This window comes from Bombina bombina, chromosome 3, assembly GCF_027579735.1.
Source record: "Bombina bombina isolate aBomBom1 chromosome 3, aBomBom1.pri, whole genome shotgun sequence".
Classification (NCBI taxonomy): Eukaryota; Metazoa; Chordata; class Amphibia; order Anura; family Bombinatoridae; genus Bombina; species Bombina bombina.
The window spans coordinates 755,998,849-756,006,125 of NC_069501.1; the positions used below are offsets into that span (position 1 = coordinate 755,998,849).

The window sequence follows — 7,277 nt, forward strand, 5'->3', positions numbered from 1 at the left end:
AATGGAACAGAAGCGCCATATGGCCTAGCACTGTATGTACTCTTGTGAGATGGTATACAAAGATGTTTTACACTCACATTTGGTGGAGCACCCCTGTGGTGCAAATGAAGCAAGCTGGGATCAAACAGTCCCCGGAGGTCAGTCTGCTGGGTGACTGTTTGATCCCAGCTTGCTTCATTTGCACCACAGGGGTGCTTCACCAAATATGAGTGTAAAACATCTTTTTATACCATCTCACAAGAGTACATACAGTGCTAGGCCATATGGCGCTTCTGTTCAATTATATCTTCCACAGACCGCTGATTTTTGGATCCTGGCCTTGGTTTCCACCACAGACAGCTGCCTGGACCTAGTCATCCCACTACTTCACAGGAGTCATTGATATAATATATTCTTATCCCGTCAATGGGACTTACATCTTGTGTTTATCTATATTGTTTATATATTGTTCTTTTATAGCTATTTTTGGTTTATGTGTTCAAGATACTTTTGTATCACAATTTCCCATATAACCACTGTATAACCATAGAGCTAAATTTGTAAAGTGTATATATATATATATATATATATATATATATATATTTATATATTACTCTGTATCAGATATATCATACCACAGTATACTATATAACTGTTCTATATTATCCAATATTGTGACCTGAAATACTGATTCTTTGGTTCAAGGGCACCCCCTATCTAATTTTATCTTTCTAGTTCCTGAGCCTACCTGGGTATGGTTTTTTAACAAAGGATACCAAGATGACAAAGCAATTAGATGGCAGAAGTAAATTGAAACATTGTTTAAAATTGTATGCTCTATCTGAATCATGAACGAAAATGTTTCATGTCCATTTAAAGGCCAGGATGTCCCTTTTAAGTGATTCCATTTCCCCCATTTTTTAGCTAGAAGTCTTTAATTATGCATATGTGTTGCATTTCCAGACATAAGTGAGTTTCAAACATAATGATGTTTAATGTCCTTATGGACAGCAAAAAATAGTGACTGGACCAATGTATCTCTGAAACTTATGCATGCATTGTAAATATTGTTTATATTTGTTCTGCATATGGGGAATATATGTTTTTATGTACTTTATACTAACCACAAAGTCATTTGTACAAATAGCCTGTTTGTGAACATATTTATTTTCATTCAGTCTATACCAATTGGGAAACTGCCAGAAGGTATAATAAAGAGCCAGGATAGCCAGTGCTAGAGTCACACATTTGTAATACAGATGTCAGTTATTATAGTGAAATATGCTATGGTTTAAAAAAATAAAAAAAATGCAGTAGTGCAAGAGCATCTTTCTTCTGCTAAAAGAGGTATTGGTTAAAATTATCTTAAAGGACCAGTAAAGTGACTTTTTTAACAATGCATAAAATGTTTAATTATTGCAATACACATTCATTTTTTTATTTTGCAGCCTTTGCTGTAAAATACTTTTAAAAATTGTGCTTGTTTGACTTTTCTCCCAGGCAGACATGGGATAATACTTTTAGGCAATTTAGGTGAGCTTTTCCTTTCCTCCCTAAGCTTCTATGGTGTCACTGGCTTTTAAAAGGTGGATTATCAGTTTTGCATCAACAATCATGATAGGAAAATCATTATTTGCAATAGTAACTAAGTTGAATCAGTGCTAAAGCTCCTTAAAGGGACGGTCTAGTGAAAATTAAACTTTCATTATTCAGATAGGACTTGTAATTTGAATCAACTTTGCAATTTACTTTTATCATCAAATTTGCTTTTTTTTTCTCTTGGTATTCTTAATTGAAACTAAACCTAGACAGACTCATATGCTAATTTCTAAGCCCTTAAGTGCTGCCTCTTATCACATGCTTTTTAAATTGCTTTTCAAACAAAGAGACAGAAAGTACACGTGGGCCATATGGATAACACTGTGTTCAGGCACAGGGGGTTATTTAAGATTTAGCACAAAACAATGCTAAATTTAAGACAATAGATAATAAACAGTCACTGTCATGTGATCAGCGAGCTGGAAGAAGGTTCCTAGATACAAGGTAATCACAGAGGTAAAAAGTATATTAATATAACTGTGTTGGGGAATGGGTAATAAAGGAATTATCTTTTTTTTAAACAATAACAATTCTGGAGTCCCTTTAAATTACAGGTTAAAAAATCATGAGAGTATATTGCAAAGTTTTCTTATTACAAATAATTAAACAATGTTATTTTATTATAGATCATAGTGGGAACAAAAACGTCTCGTAACCCTCTGGAATAGGGTTATCCATCCTATGGACCAGAGGCCATAACGCAGCCATCATTCATGTTTACCCGGCTGTGCCTTTCCCTCTTCAAGCTACTTTTTCTCATTCAACTACAGAAATGTTTCCTTATCAGTGACTGTCTCAGTTTGCTGTGTAAAATTTATATTATATACCTCTCAGCCTATGCGTATGTGTAAAATATATATTATATACCTCTCAGCCTATGCGTATGTGTAAAATGTATATTATATACCTCTCAGCCTATGCGTATGTGTAAAATGTATATTATATACCTCTCAGCCTATGCGTATATGTAAAATGTATATTATATACATCTCAGCCTATGCATATGTGTAAAATGTATATTATATACCTCTATAATGTGTATAATGTATATTATATATCTCTCAGCCTATGCGTATGTGTAAAATGTATATTATATACCTCTCAGCCTATGCGTATGTGTACAATGTATATTATATACCTCTCAGCCTATGCGTATGTGTAAAATGTATATTATATACCTCTCAGCCTTTGCGTATGTGTAAAATGTATATTATATACCTCTCAGCCTATGCGTATGTGTAAAATGTATATTATATACCTCTCAGCTTATGCGTATGTGTACAATGTATATTATATACCTCTCAGCCTATGCGTATGTGTACAATGTATATTATATACCTCTCAGCCTATGCGTATGTGTACAATGTATATTATATACCTCTCAGCCTATGCGTATGTGTAAAATGTATATTATATACATCTCAGCCTATGCGTATGTGTAAAATGTATATTATATACCTCTATAATGTGTACAATGTATATTATATACCTCTCAGCCTATGCGTATGTGTAAAATTTATATTATATACCTCTCAGCCTTTGCGTATGTGTACAATGTATATTATATACCTCTCAGCCTATTCGTATGTGTACAATGTATATTATATACCTCTCAGCATATGCGTATGTGTACAATGTATATTATATACCTCTCAGCCTATGCGTATGTGTAAAATGTATATTATATACCTCTCAGCCTATGCGTATGTGTACAATGTATATTATATACCTCTCAACCTATGCGTATGTGTACAATGTATATTATATACCTCTCAGCCTTTGCGTATGTGTAAAATGTATATTATATACCTCTCAGCCTATGCGTATGTGTACAATGTATATTATATACCTCTCAGCCTATGCGTATGTGTACAATGTATATTATATACCTCTCAGCCTATGCGTATGTGTAAAATGTATATTATATACCTCTCAGCCTATGCGTATGTGTACAATGTATATTATATACCTCTCAGCCTATGCGTATGTGTACAATGTATATTATATACCTCTCAGCCTATGCATATGTGTACAATGTATATTATATACCTCTCAGCCTATGCGTAAAATGTATATTATATACCTCTCAGCCTATGCGTATGTGTACAATGTATATTATATACCTCTCAGCCTATGCGTATGTGTACAATGTATATTATATACCTCTCAGCCTATGCGTATGTGTACAATGTATATTATATACCTCTCAGCCTATGCGTATGTGTACAATGTATATTATATACCTCTCAGCCTATGCGTATGTGTACAATGTATATTATATACCTCTCAGCCTATGCGTATGTGTACAATGTATATTATATACCTCTCAGCCTATGCGTATGTGTACAATGTATATTATATACCTCTCAGCCTATGCGTATGTGTACAATGTATATTATATACCTCTCAGCCTATGCGTATGTGTACAATGTATATTATATACCTCTCAGCCTATGCGTATGTGTACAATGTATATTATATACCTCTCAGCCTATGCGTATGTGTACAATGTATATTATATACCTCTCAGCCTATGCGTATGTGTACAATGTATATTATATGCCTCTCAGCCTATGCGTATGTGTACAATGTATATTATATGCCTCTCAGCCTATGCGTATGTGTACAATGTATATTATATACCTCTCAGCCTATGCGTATGTGTAAGTTTGTGGCATTTACCTTGTTAAAGATTTTGACATTTGAATTTTATTCATACAGAAATATTATTTTTTGTAAAGTAATAGAATTTCTACAATCCTCTTGCCACTATGCAAGTGATTTCCAAAATCTGTTTGCCACAATGTGAGTAAAAAAAAAGAAATCCAACACTACCTCTGATTTCAAAATATTGGAAACTACACTTTAGATGAAAAACCCACAGACCGACTTGTTAAATGTAACTATGTAAATTTTTGACAAGTATTTTGTTTGTAAGAACAACTTTTTTTTACAATCCTTGTTTTTTTACAACTATACTATGTATCTGCGTTATAATTCTTGGTAATAGTGAACTGAAATATTTTTATTAGAATGCAAGAATGTGCAGATGTTCTGTATACAATTAAAAAATCATAGCATTCATACTAGTGATCTAATATGTTTAACTAGTCAGGCAAGGAAAAATAACTACTTAATAAACACACAAATAAATACAATCTCTATACTGGTTATATTTACATTTTAGTAGACATAAAAGTTCAATTCATTTATTTCATATTGCATTTTATTAATGGAAATGAAAAAAAAATTGTTGACAATCATGAATTTCCAGAAAGTTTAAATATAAATAAAAAAGATATTGGTCTTTTATGCACATCTACATACCTATTTGATCAAGCAAGCAACCTCTGTTCATTTCCAAATGGAAGAAACTAAATCATCTCATTACTTTGTGTGCTATGCATGCTACATCCAACCTGCACATATTGGCTGCCTCAGTCAGTGCATTGCATGAAATATCTAGCTCTCCTTCCTCATATAGGTTTAATTCTCTGCAACTGGTACTAAAGAAATAAATTCTTGAGGTGAGCAAGACCTGCCTGCAGGCTCATATTCTGAAAAACAAAACACAAACAGAGGGAAAGTAGAAAATAAAGCGGCAAGGCAGGTTTATACTTGTCTCTAACAACTAGTGGGGGACAAAGAGTCAGCCAACAGTTCAGGCATTGGTAAACAGCCTCAAGCCTTGTCAGCATAGGTAATTTATTCTGCAGTTACGCAGACTTTTAATCTTCTGTTTGTTCCTGTTACCTACCAAGCTGTCAGGTGTGTATAACAATAGCCTGCACTAGTGCTATTTAACAAAATAACCTTACAGGCTACTGCAAGCATCTGATTTATACATAACTCAACTCTCATGCATGGATATGTGTCCTCAGACTTAAATGGATATTCCAGCCAAAATTGGAATCCACATGGTTGCATTTCAGTTTTGAATAGTAGCATTTTTCTAATAAACGTGTATTAACAAAAATCCTTCTAATAAAAGCTATAGCTGTGTCAAACGTGTATTTAAGTATGCACTGTGCACCAGCATATTAAACACAGCACTTACTCAGAGAGTGGAGGGTTTATTGTCTCGTTACAGTAAGCTATGGGCTTACAATGCACTACTAGAGTGGAGCTGAACTTGGCTGTTCTGCCAATCAGGGGCAGTATATGTGACTAGTTGCTAATCACTGACCCCTTTAAATGGGCATTATACTCAAAAATAAAATCCTCTTTAAAATGTTTAATTATGCAACTTTCAGTTAAAAAACAAACAGCTAGATTACGAGTTTTCAGCGCTATAGGGAAATTAACGACCGTCACAAAAGTGGTGTTATTTTACCTCCATATAGCGCTGCTATTACAGGTTTTGAAAAAGCAGGCTTGAGCGGGCGATATTGTTGCGTTGAGCTCCATACCGCACCGAAATCAAGCGCTGCTTTGACATGCTCGTGCATGATTTCTCCATAGACATCAATGGGGAGAGCCAGCAAAAAAGAAGCCTAACACCTGCGATCGCCGAAACAAAAGCTCCGTAATGCAGCCCCATTGATGTCTATGGGGAAAGAAAAAGTTATGTTTAAACCTAACACCCTAACATAAAAAGCATGTCTAAACACCCCAAATCTGCCGCCCGACATCTCTGCAACCTACATAATGTTATTAACCCCTAATCTCCTGCTCCCGATATTGCCGCCACCTACAGTACAGTTATTAACCCCTAATCTGCCGCCCCCAATGTTGCCACCACTATACTAAAGTTATTAACCCCTAAATCTCTGGCCTCAAACATCACTAACACTAAATAAATATATTAACCCCTAAACCTAACCATAATGTAACCCTAAACCTAAATCTAACACCCCCTAATTTAAATATTATTAAAATTAAGCTAAATAATCCTTACAGTTATTACCTAAATAATTTCAATTTAAAACTAAATACATACTTACCTGTAAAATAAAAACTTGCGGCTAGATTACGAGTTGTGTGTTAGGGTAAAAATGCAGCGCTAAGAGGTCCTAACGCTGCTTTTTTACGCCCGCTGGTATTACGAGTCTTGAAGGTTTAGGTGTCCCGCACACTTCTCTGGCCTTACCGCAAAACGACTTACATAAACTTCGTAAAGTCTTTTTTTCTATGGGACTTCCATAGCGCTGATATTACGAGTCTGTCCTGGGAGGCCAAAAAGTGAGCGGTACACCCTACCCTGTCAAGAGTCCTAACGCATTTAAAAGTCAGTAGTTATGAGTTTTATGGTACAACGCCGTAACATAAAACTCATAACTAAAGTGATAAAAAGTACACTAACACCCATAAACTACCTATTAACCCCTAAACTGAGGCCCCTCCTGCATCGCAAACACTATATAATAAAAAATGTAACCCCTAATATGCCGCTCTGGAGACCGCTGCCACATACATTATATTTATGAACCCCTAATCTGCTGCCCCCAACATCGCCGACACCTACATACTATTTATTAACCCCTAATCTGCCGTCCCCAATATCACCGCAACCTACCTACACTTATTAACACCTAATCTGCCGCCCCAACATCTCCGCCACTATAATAAACATATTAACCCCTAAACCACCACACTCCCGCCTCGCAAACATTAGTTAAATAATATTAACCTCTAATCTGCCGTCCCTAACATCGCCGCCACCTACCTACATTTATGAACCCCCTAATCTGCTGCCCCCA

General features: G+C 35.2%; 1 protein-coding gene across 1 annotated transcript in view; it reads right to left on the reverse strand.

Moving 5' to 3' along the window:
• Window positions 1-4,962, reverse strand: part of LOC128651914 (uncharacterized) — a 193,945-nt gene extending 188,983 nt beyond the window's left edge. The window contains exon 1 of the mRNA XM_053704878.1: window positions 4,906-4,962. The gene's annotated coding sequence lies outside the window, so the exon portion shown is untranslated. The remainder of the gene's footprint in view (window positions 1-4,905) is intronic.
• Window positions 4,963-7,277: the final 2,315 nt, after the last annotated feature.